This window comes from Anolis sagrei, chromosome 3 (assembly GCF_037176765.1).
Source record: "Anolis sagrei isolate rAnoSag1 chromosome 3, rAnoSag1.mat, whole genome shotgun sequence".
Classification (NCBI taxonomy): Eukaryota; Metazoa; Chordata; class Lepidosauria; order Squamata; family Dactyloidae; genus Anolis; species Anolis sagrei.
Window position 1 is genome coordinate 204,736,953 of NC_090023.1, and position 12,407 is coordinate 204,749,359.

Sequence of the window (12,407 nt, forward strand, 5' to 3'; positions counted from 1 at the left end):
CAAAGTGGTACATACTAAGGTCATTTGGATGAAGCTAAAAAAAAGAATCCAATAAATTGCAACTGTTAGATCCTTATGAAATTTTTTAGTTAGTTAAGTGCCAAGAAAAAATGCCATGTCCCAATAAAAGGAGCTTCTCCATTTCTTTCTGAGCCATTCCTGTGGTTAAAAAGTCAATCCTGTAGGTATGTATTCCACTGACTACTGAGTATAGCTATAAATCATGTGATCTTCTAGATGTCACTGCACTGCAACAAGAGCAGCCAACCTGCAGTCCAACAACATTTGGAGAGCAACAGTTCACATTCTGGCATAAAGCTATAGTCTCAAGCTGCAAGATTGTACACAAATACTTGGGAGTAAGTTCCCCTTGGAAATCTATATATGTATAAGCATACCTAAAATCACATTGTCACTCTCTCAGGTTGCAGTCCTGTTCCATAGAATAAGTGATATTTAACTCACTGTGATTAATTTCTTTGTAGGCATATGAAGGATAACTCTCTGAGTGATAAATGAGAACCAATCTGGTTCACGTATTGTTTCTTCTATGGTCTGTCAGGTAAATAAGCAAGCAAGCCAGTAAGAAAATAGGCAGCCTCAATACAGGTTAATGATATGTTGTAGTAAAAAAATACTACAATCCTATTTTTATGAGAACAGAATGATGTGGCTCCTCATCTACTGGCTGGTATTGGAGAGGAACACATTAAACACCCTTTAAATGATATATAAGTACTGCATATGATTGTCTAAGCTTTACATTTCTGCTGTCATCATATGTCTATCCTATACACTACGGCAGCCTTCTTCATTCCAGCATTTTTCAGATATCTTAGACACTTTGACCCTCCTCATCCCTGTCCAGCATGGCTAAGGACAAAAAGTAGATATAGAATTAAATTGCTATTTTGATGTTTGTTTTGTTGGGATCACAGATACAAGGAGGGACAATTTAACCTTGTCCTCCCTTCCTGGAAGCCTGACAAAAGCCATTATTTGAAATTGCATCTTCAGATGAGTGGTTTTCTTAGAAACCATGGCAAGGGAGGAAAGACACTAACTACAGAGATTTTATTGTCACCACCTGATTTAGAAGCCGCACTTTGCATTTTAAAAATATAGACATTCAGCAAGAATGCATTTAACAATAATGCTGATGCAAAAATTACCTTAGGTGAATATGTTGAGGTGATATTAGGGTCAATCCATTGATTGAGGCAGAGTTGAAAATGATAATTTTGTCTGAATCCACCCACATCAAGATAAATAGTACCCAAAGCCAGAAAGGTTGTTTTGGGACGCACACATTTGCCCAGACCTGAGAATAAAATAAGAAATGAAATAACAAATTGTTTCTCTTTTCTGAGACCTCAAACCCACTTCTAAGTTGGCCTCCTTTCTCTGTCAAATGGTGGGCCAGCCCTGGATGATAAAATGCTCTCCTGCTCTTTGATATGTCTTTGAGAATGATATTCTGCCAGATTTGCCTTTGAGAATTATATACTCTGAGTGTAATTTTCTTCTCCCCCCCCCCCCCCCCCCCGGAGACGGAGAGAATATAACACAGACACAGGTACTTATGTTGGGCGAAAAGCAGGGAGACACTAAAATGCATTTGCAAATCTGTGTTTACAAAATGGTGCAATTGTGTTTACTGAATAGTGTTGTATTGTGCAATGCTGCATGTATCCCTTAAATATAAAAAGAACGACTTTGTAGTGTGTAAAACATAATGATAGTTTTAGAATTAATGTTTTGCTTCTGTCAGTTTCCTAGGTGCTCTGCATTTCTGACTTCTGGTTTATTATTGTTCTGCTTGTTGCCTTTTGCTATAAAAGTAAGCTTTCATGGATAAGTGGATTTTTGAAGGATGGGGTGTAAACAATGAAACTTTGACTTTGTTCCATCTCTGCAGGGATAGTTTGTTCCACAATTCAGTCTCAAAATTGCTATTGGCCTACTTTAAGGAAAGCTTTAAAAAATTTAAGTCAGTTGGAAACGCAAACTTTTTATAATCAAAGACAGAAACTTCATTAGAAATCTTCCCAGTTTAACAAGAGATAGACAGGGAAACTGTCTAAAAAGTATTTGGACACAATTCTCTTCATTTTTTAAAAACATGGAATACGGAGTGCTGAAAGAACGGTTCCACTAAAGAGGTAATGTGAAGGCACTTCCACACTAGCCAAAATGTGGAAGGAACTGGCAATAAAAAGTAGGCCTGGGTAACAACGGAAAAATTTGTTTCTAATATCGTTTCGTTTTTAGGGTGCCTCAGCGTTTTGTATTTAAAAATATATCCGAAATTTTCCATTAAAAAAAGTTTGGTATTTACGAAATTTCGTTAATATTTACAAAACGTTTTGTAAAGATGGAGCTTGCGGTTGCGCATGCGCAAAGCATCAACGAATTTTTTTTCAATTTTTTTTAATTTAATTATTATTATTTTTTAATAATAAAAAAAATATTTGGCAGAAAACAGACTGAGCCTCCCCGCTGCTCCCAGCTCCGTCCCACCCTCCTGAGTCCTGCGGGCCCTCTCTCTCTCTTTCTCTCTCCACCAAGAGGAGGGAAAGGAGAAGAAAGAAAAGAGGAAGGGAAAGGAGGGAAGGCAGGCACTCACTCTGGTGGGCCCTCAAGCGCTGCCGCCGAGTCGGCCCGGCTCCTCCGAAGCACACCCACCGCAAAGGTGAGGAAGGAGGGACGGGGCCGCCTTCCCGCTGAGGGTCGCTCGCCCTCTCGCTCGCTTGCTCAGCCGGCGCCTTCCCCGCCCTCTCCTCCTCCACCTCCTCCTCCTCCTCTTTCAGGCTCTGACTGGCTAAGGAGAGGAGAGAGAGGAGAGCTCCCAGCAAGCATCTAGCCATCTTACGTATTTCCGAAATGGACGGAAATACAAAAATATTTGGCGCATGCTGTTTCGATTTTGAAAATACACTTCCGGGTTTGGAAAAAAGTTTGATATCGTTTCGTATATGGGAAATTAACGAGAAAAAAAAGATATACAAAATTAATGAACGAAACCGCCCAGCCCTAATAAAAAGGCTGGTTCATGCAGCAATTTGAGGTCACACATTGAGGGGTGAATCCCATCCCATTGGCAATGAGGGTGGTCGTACTCCCCCTCCCCATTCCGATGAGGTCTCAGCACAGGTGACCATGGGCAGTGCCATCCTTTCTTTCCTGCCCTCCGTTTCACCCCCAAAACAAAGACACAGCTGGCTTACTGTTTTTGGAGACTTTCTTGTAGCTCCATTGTGTTGAGTACTGATCTGACAAAGCTTTAGAGATGAATCCTCCCTCTACTCTCCAAAGCTCTGTCACTGAACATGATGGGCTTACAAGGAAGCCTCCAGGAACAGAAAATACGCTTCACTTTTTTTTGAGGGCAAACAGGTGGCAGGGAGGAGAGGGTGGCACTACCATCCCACCTGCCCATGTTGCCTGAGCACAGGATAGCTGTAGAGACAGACAACTGATGGTGATCCCAGGTGTCTGTCTCCATAGACCTGATATCTACAAAGAGCTGGATCTTCAAGGAAGATCTAGATCTTCGCAAGTATTTTTTTTAGCCCAGGTGTAAAGCATATTAAATGGTTTACCCTGGGTTACTCTGCATTAGTCTGGGTGCATTATTTGGATGCCCCAGGCTAATGTGCCATCTACACTGCATTATCTAGCAGTGTAGATGGGCTCTGAGATTAGTCTTAGAAAAGTAGGACAAATAAGCAGTATGTAAACTTCACAGCTAAAAGCTTTACTAATTACATTCTAACAAATACACATGTAGTGTCTAGGTTCTTTTCTATCTACAGGGATATTTACAGAAGAGGAGATGCTTAGCAGAGCCTGCACTCGCCATCTTGAAGGAGAGAGGAATATTTTGTGTGCTTGCAAACACACTTGGAAAGTCATTTGTCCCCGTGTGGTTGCTTCCATATATCCCCACAATAAGTGAGTGAGCAAATGGGGAAAGCTCTAGAGACAGCATGTATAGGGTAAAGGAATTCAGGGAATCCAAATATTTTATAGCCCATTGTCCTGATAGAAAATGGATGAAAATGGCTAAATAAAATGTTTATTTGGGAAGCATTTTCCAACAAGTACCATTTAGGTTAGGGAGCAAACATACATTCAATGGGCGATGTTTTTTACCTCTCAGAATTTTTGGCTTGCTTTTCAAATGTACTCTTCAAACACCACAGAGATAAAGCACTTAAAATACTTGAGACGTTCAGTAGATCTTAGAGATGCACCCTACATCTTGAGAGAACAGGACAGAATTTTTGAAGCAAATGTTGCTTCTCTGTTTTTTCATAGCTTTAGGCTGATGTATTAACTTTATCTTTTCCTAAACAAAAATACCTTCACTGTGTCCAGAACATCAAGGCTTTGCTACTCTATGGTTGGCTGCTTTTAAAAAAGGTTCAGAAAGATCAAGTGATTCATTTGGCTGACCTGAGAGGTCACAGAATAGTATGGGATTAAAACCTTGGTTCCCAAGCTTTACAGGAAACCTGGCAAAAGACAAATTATTCTTTAATGCTTGCATCTGAGCACCTGAAGGTTACAATCGCTGTAAGAAGCCTTTACTTTCATGGTTTAATTCTCTATTTTCTCAAAATCAGTTAGGATGGGACAACCACTGAATTAGGGAGAATTTCACACATATTGACTTGTTGTTCATTCGTTCAGTCATCTCCGACTCTTCGTGACCTCATGGACCAGCCCACGCCAGAGCTTCCTGTCGGCCGTCACCATCCCCAGCTCCTTCAAGGTCAGTCCAGTCACTTCAAGGATGCCATCCATCCATCTTGCCCTTGGTCGGCCCCTCTTCCTTTTGCCTTCTACTTTCCCCAGCATAATTGTCTTCTCTAGGCTTTGCTGTCTCCTCATGATGTGGCCAAAGTACTTCAACTTTGTCTCTAGTATCCTTCCCTCCTTACTGTTTATCTCTGGGTTTAATGAAATCATCATCACTGATAAGGCTCAATTTTGTCAGTACAAAATTCACCAATCTGTTTCTTAAAAGCACCCAGGAATTTGCTTAGCTCTGCAAAGGTGCTCTGAGTTTTCCAGCAGTTTGATGCCTTTCAACTAGAATCCCATCAACAAATAAGGACATTTTTGTATTATCATTGCCTCCCATGAATTTTTTTAAAACTTCTAACTCACTTATGTTCTCATTGCCTTCAAATCCTCTAAAGTAGTGCAACTCAAAGACGTGCTCCATGGACCAGAGCTTGTCCCTGAGCTATTGTCTGCTTGTCCCTGGCAAGTTTCCAGGAAAGGAAAAAAATGTAGAACAATGGACACAAATATAGTGCCAGGTCCCGGCACACTGGAGAAAAAAAATGCATGTCTTCCACATCAGATAGCTTGAGAAGCACTCTTCTGATTGACCTTTGCCTCTTTGCAAGACACAAGCTGGCCTGATTTTTTCTGTGACAAAAAGTTTCAAGCTGCCTGGAACAAAAGATGCAATAAAACAGAGTTTTGCTTATACAGAGCCTTGCAAGAGCCATTGACAATAAAGCAGAATGGTATTGAGATACGTTTGTTGCTCTCTGGATTTTGTTGCCCATAGTCTTGGGAGAGCTATGGAGGAAAATATACTTGCTGGTTTCGTCATGCACCAATTCAGACCCAGTCTTCTTGTTCTCTACTCAGAAGAGAATAGAGCCCAACCAGGAGGTCAGATGCTTTAGTGGTAATGATGGAAAAAAGGCCATTGCACTCTGCTACAGGGGTTATCATTTTTCTCTTCATATATTACTCTTACTGCTTTTGTATGGCTGCATTTCTTGCTTTAAGGTTTTGATCTGCTCCCCACCTCCCCACTTCTTATGTAGAAAAAAATCTTCTTACTTCTGAATATCTTTTTCACATTTTTTTGAGATTCCTTTTCCTTAGTTCATTTTGCCACAATGACTTTTGAACAGCTTAGAATGGAAACAATTTTATTTCAGTGCTTTTTTCTTTCCCCACATTTTATTTTACTCCCTTTCTTTTCTTCTTCTTTGTGTAAGGCTGTAAAAATTTCCCATAGAACTAATTTTTCTACCTTGATATTTCTGAATTCTGTACCAGGGATCAAGGAGAAATCTCTTCTAACCTCCATCTTGTTCCATAGAAGCTTGCCTTTCAGGTCTATGCTATGGATTAGAAAGATATAGAACTTTGCATTTCCCTTTCCCTTTTTGATTTAAAAGCTCTGTTGCTATATAGAAGGCAGCTGTATGTGTTGCATCTAACTAGTCTTGGTTGGCAGGAGTTTCAGGAGGAGTTAAGAAATAGTACAAGCTTATGCTGATTGTTCTTCCCACAATCCTGAATGTCACTGGGATGTCATCTGAAGCTCTACTGAAGTTTATTTCATATTATCTTATTTTAATAAGCTTCAGTGAGAATGGGATGCAAAGTAGATAGTTGCATGCCATTTTCTTTACATTTCTAATAGAATATGTTTCATCTTTAGTAATTTAAAAGACACAGACTGTTTCTACTGCTTGGAATTTTAACTCAACATATCTATGAACAACCTTGAGCAGGCATGGGCAAACTTTGGCCCTCTAGATGTTTTGGACTTTAACCCCTACAATTCCTAACAGTCTACTGGCTGTTAGGATTTGTGGGAGTTGAATTTCAAAACACCTGGAGGGTTGGAGTTTGCCCATGCCTGGTCTTAAGTGTCTCTCGTTAAAAAGTCTTGCACTTCAGCATAAAAATTAATCACTTTAATTAATTTCCAAGTCAGACTAGAGTGCTGGTATCTTTAAAGCCCTAATGACTCAAGGTTTCCTTTTTCTTAACCTACCAATTCTTTGGGTTCTTCTTTTTCTATGTGTTCTCCCCATCCCTAGTCTAGGTAAGTTGCTACCAAGGAAGACATTTTAGTGATGGTACTTCTTTGAACAACCTCCACAAACAGATTCCTTCATTCTTGTCTGCTAAGCATCAGGTAGGCCTTTATATTTATCAGGGTCTCTGACTAACCTGCACTTGTTAACTTATGTTTTAGTTGTTTTAATCTAGGCATTCAATTCTTCTTCGACTTCCACTATATCATATGTACCATATTTTAGGGGCAGACAGATTATGTGTTTTATCTTAACTGCTTTTAATAAAACGGGACACTGATTAAAGAATTTGAACAACAACAGAAGACAAAGCTGGGTACTTTTGACATGTAGGAAAACTAACCTGATCTCAAGGTTTACTGGCCTTTTTTATAGTTTACAAGCATTAGGTGAATATTTGGAATTTCAGGTTTCCTTAGGAATTCAAACCACTAGATGGCGCAGAAGTCTTCCTTTCCCTTTTGATATAGAAACAGGCTTGTTGAAATATTTGATATAAGATGGGGATTAATTTCTTGGATAGTTTCTTGACTTGTGGATAGTGTGTAACCACAGGAGGGTTCTCCTGGGAGTGAGCTGTGAAGATGTAGGCATTAGAACAGGTAAAGGATGTTAATAGGAGCCAAACTTGGAGAGAACAACCCCTAAGAAAAACAAACCACAGTGCATGGTAACATGAAGTTTATTTCCTCCAGTATAGGATCCTCCTTCTAAGTTGCTAAGTTCAGCATCCACATCATGCAGATGCAGTCATATTGATGATTCAGCAAAATATCAATGCATTCACTGTTATACTTTTATTAGGCCAACCAAAATACATAAACTGTTTTGTGCTAGCTTTTTAAACTCACAACCTTCTTTATAAGACAAATAGTCTTTAAATCACTTCCAGCCCTGCCTACAAACATAGCATCTAACTTTGCATTGGATACAAATAGTTCTAATTTTCAAGGGGCATGATTTCCATCTTCAAATGGGAATGTAAACTCTACTGCCTTTATTTCTTGCCTTTGCTTATCATCAGATCATGATTATCAGGGTGTGGCTTAACTTGATTGCTTGCATAGTCCTTTCTTATATACCACTTTGTTCCTGTTAGCTATGTTAAAGCAAAATATGCTCCACAGCAAAGTAGGTTCATGTGGGAGGAAATGATCTTATGAGTAGTGCTATATAGGAGGAAAATATCACTTTGGACCAGGGCTAGAAAATAAGGATGTGCTTGTTTAAATTAATTATCTCTCCCACAAAGGAGAATAGATAATTGAAATAATTTTCTCTGTGCTGGAAGAGGTCTTTGGAAACTCTGCACTTTCTCAAATGTTCTCACAAGGGGCAAAAAGTATTTCCCTAAGTACCTAATCTTTTTCCTTCCCCAAATATAATGCCCAGTGGGAGCAGGCAAGAAGAAAGTTGCATGAAAAGAGTTGCCCATTTTTGGCTTCCTCTCTCATTCTGGACTATCATTTTCTAATAGGAAAGGGTCTCCACTGATGAGGCCATGGGATGTGTGAGTTTGGATAATAGACTTCAGTCAAAGCAAGAACAGATCACCACATGTAGACCTTGCAAAGAGACAACGGGATGCTAAGCTGTTTCATCTTTCAAAGTGTCAAAGACAACAATGACATCAAAGAAAGCATAGGCAAAGGTATGGCTTTCATGAAAAGGAAAAAGAAGGGACAAATGTAGCTATGTTGCCATAGCTGGCTATAAATTAGTCCAGCTAAGTCCATTTCTGTGCTGCAACACAATAGCTGTGCTATCACTGGCATGTGACATTTCTTGCTGTTTAAGTTTCTGAACTTCAGCTTGCATTTGGAGAAATTTTGTTCAGTAACTCCGTAACTGGCACTTGACCTGCTTGGGATGCTTTTTGTACTTAGACCGGTGGTGGAGAACCTATGGCACGTGAACCATCATCTGCATCCTGCTCACCATCCCTCCCCCTCTCACCCATCAGCCGCCCACCCACTAGCCCTCCCCCACTTGCCACCTCCTGAAAGTGCCCCCCCCCCCCCCAGTTTGGGTATTCCATCTCTAAAAGGTTTGCCATCACTGCCTTAGAGTTTCTTACTCACTTTTCCATTCTTATGGGCTCTTCATGTATGAAACACTGGCTTTGTTTCTCAATTGTGTTGTTGAAGGCTTTCATGGCTAGAATCACTAAGTTGTTGTAGGTTTTTCGGGCTGTAGGGCCATGTTCTAGAAGTATTCTCTTTCTACCTCCGAGGATGCCTGCCATAGATGCAGGCGAAACATCAGGAGAGAATACTTCTAGAACATGGCCCTACAGCCCGAAAAACCTACAACAACCCACTGTTTCTCATTGTTTGTTTTCTTGAAGTGCACTCACCTAGGTACTAGCAATACTGAAACAGGGTAGGTATGTAGTAGCTGCTGAAGTAGCTAGCTGAGTAAGGAGGGTGTCTTGGATAATATAAAGAGCTTGGATGTGGGATTGCTGATAGAAGGTTCAGGAGGAGAACTGGAGCCTGGCAGTGAACTGCAACTCCCTCAGTTATGTCCTAAAGAAACATCTATAGAAAGAATGACTACTTTGCTTGCTGGCCAAATGCAAGAGACTTCTGCTGGGCAAGCCAAGGAGCTAAGTGTTCCTGTGTTTATGGAGCTAAGGAAAGAAAGGTCTCAGCTGCAAAGATTGTTAAAGCTAACTGAGAAGAGAGCCAGCAAGAGGCAACAACACCTGTGAAAATAGGATTTAAGACACTAGAGTTTGTTATCTGATTGCTGGCTGCTCGAGCCAAGACCCTGGACCCTTGATCTCTTGTGCTCTCTGGAACCTGAATTACCCTTGGATATTAGCTTTGGAATTGTGGACTCAACCTGATATCTTGGCTATGACTGGTAATCAGGGGTGGCTCAACCCATTACGCAAAGTAAGCATTTGCAGTATAGTTGATTTCGCCCAGGGGGCACTCTTGAGGCGCTTTGGGGGGGAAATAGACCTTGACATATGCGAGTTGTAGTTACTGGGATGTATAGTTCACCTATAATCAAAGAGCATTCTGAACTCCACCAATGATGAAATTGAACCAAATATGGCACACAGAACTCCCATGACAAACAGAAAATATATATCAGTGATTGGCTGTGGGTGCCAAAATACTGTTTGCTTACCGCTGAAAATTACCTAGGGTCGCCTCTGCTGGTAATTGGCTCTTGAACCTAGAACAGACATTTGGATTTCCCTCTTGTGTTTTCCTTTGAGTGTTTGCCATCTTGATAGTCTATTTGACTAGCCTGGGGACTGCCTATATTGGGGGTCACAGCCTTAACAGAGGGGCCCTCATGACCAGTTATTGTAGCCAGTGATACTTCAAGATACTTCTTATCGGACTCCCTGACATTTGAGAAGCTTGCCCCTACTTTACCCCAAATCTTTGAATATTCTTTCCATTTGCACTGGAAACACTGGTACTCAATTAAGTTTATACAAGATCAGTGTAATTTCAGCCTGTTCTACACTGCCATATACAATAATCCAGATTATCAAAGCAAATAATCCACATTATCTTCTTTGAACTAGATTATAAGAATCTACACTGCCATATAATACAGTTCAAAGCAGATAATCTGGATTTTATATGGCAATATAGAAGGGGCTTGTAGAGATATGTTTATTATAAAGTGTTATTTATAATGTGTTTAAACTGTATTTATGTTTTACATTGGTTGCCATGTCCTAGCTGTGAGAGATAGGTTGCCATGGAGACAAGGCAGAAGAGGAGGTGGGCGGAGCTTAAAGGGAAAAAGGTTTGAAAGTGTCAGTTAATTTTCAGTCAGGAGGATGAGACCCTGAGAGGAGGAGCAGAGACAGTTAGGGCTCTGTGGTGTGAAGCAGTATAGATTCAGTTAGTTTTAGTGTTTGTGAATATTTCTTCAGCAAGGGAGCTGAAGGGAAACCTCGTTAGATTGCTTGAGTTAAAAAGAATCTAACAGAGGGGGTTTTAGGATCGCCAGTAGTGGAAGACTGGAGATCAGTGGTTTGATCCGGTATAGGACAAACAGTGTGAATATTCACAACAGGGAACACTGAAATAATAAAGCACTTCACTGAAGAAGGAGTTTATAAGATTGTAACATCTAAAGCCTGAATGTATCTCAACCAAGCCATATTGTAACCATCAAGCATATGCCAAGCTCAACATCTCAATATTGCAACAATTACGCTTTGTTTAACAATAAACTTGTTCTCTTTGTATTTTAAATCTGCCTCCTCCATTGATTTTACGTTCGGTGCATTCCACTCTACCAAAGTTACCTCACAACGCAAATAGGGATAAACAGAGACTTTAAGACCAGCGTCTCTAAACATATTGGTGGCAGTTTAATTTAATAGCAGTCTAGGAACTTCCTTACATTTTTTGGTGATCCCATTTGGTGGGATTAATGCACGACTTTACTTTTTATTGGTGGCATTGATACGTCTTTACATTTTTTGGTGGCAGACGACGGGATTCGTGTAACAACTGATCGAGTGCCTTAAGTTTAATTTAAGAATAAGTTGTGAGGTAAAAGTTGTTGAAACATGGCTACCAGGCGGCAGAGAAAGCTTGCTGAGGAAAGAGAGGGAGACCAAGAAGAAAGTTCGGGCTCTGAGGCAGAGACAGAGCCAGTGCCTATGACAGAAATGGCTTATAAGTACAAACTAGAGATGAAACGATTGGAAATAGAGGCAAAGGCAAAACAAAGAGAGAGAGAACTGGAGATGGAAGAAAGACGAAGAGAGAGAGAATTAGAACAGGAGTTAGAATTGAAGAGAATGGAGTTTGAGCTAGAGAAACAAAGATTGGCTTTGACTCAAACATCCAGTGATATCCAGGAAGGGAGATCTGGAGGGGATACCCCAGATTTGACAAAGAAATTCCCTAAATTTACCAAGGGCGATGATCCCGAGAAATTTCTTATATCTTTTGAGAGATGTTGTCGAGATTTTGGGGTGGCTAAGGAAAAATGGATGACATACCTAAGGCCACAGATAAGTGGGAAACTTTTGCAGATTTATGGACAGATGCCTGAGGAGTCTTATGGAGACTATGATCTGTTTAAGAAACAGATTCAACAAGAGTTTAGATTGACTCCTGAATATTACAGATTTAAGTTCAGGACCTTAAAGAAAGATAAAACACAAAGTTTTGCTCAGGTGGCCTCAAGATTGTCTCAACTGTTCGATAGTTGGATAAAGACGTCTGAGGTGGAAGATAACCAACAGCTGAGAGAACTTTTAAAGCTGGAACAGTTTTTTCAGTTAGTGCCTTATGATATTCGCTGGGTGATTCAAGATCGCAAGCCATCCACTATTGTAGAGGCAGCGGTTATGGCAGATCAAATAACAACCTTAAAAGAAGGATTCAAAAGAGAAGATCCGCCAAATGACAAAAGAACAAACAGGCAGCCATTTTATCCACAACAAACGCGCCCACAGCAAGAAAAGGGCTCTGACTTAGAAAACACCATCTATAGGAGGCAGAGTGTAACAAGACAAACTGCTCCTGAGGTAAAAAGACGGTGCTTTCAATGTGG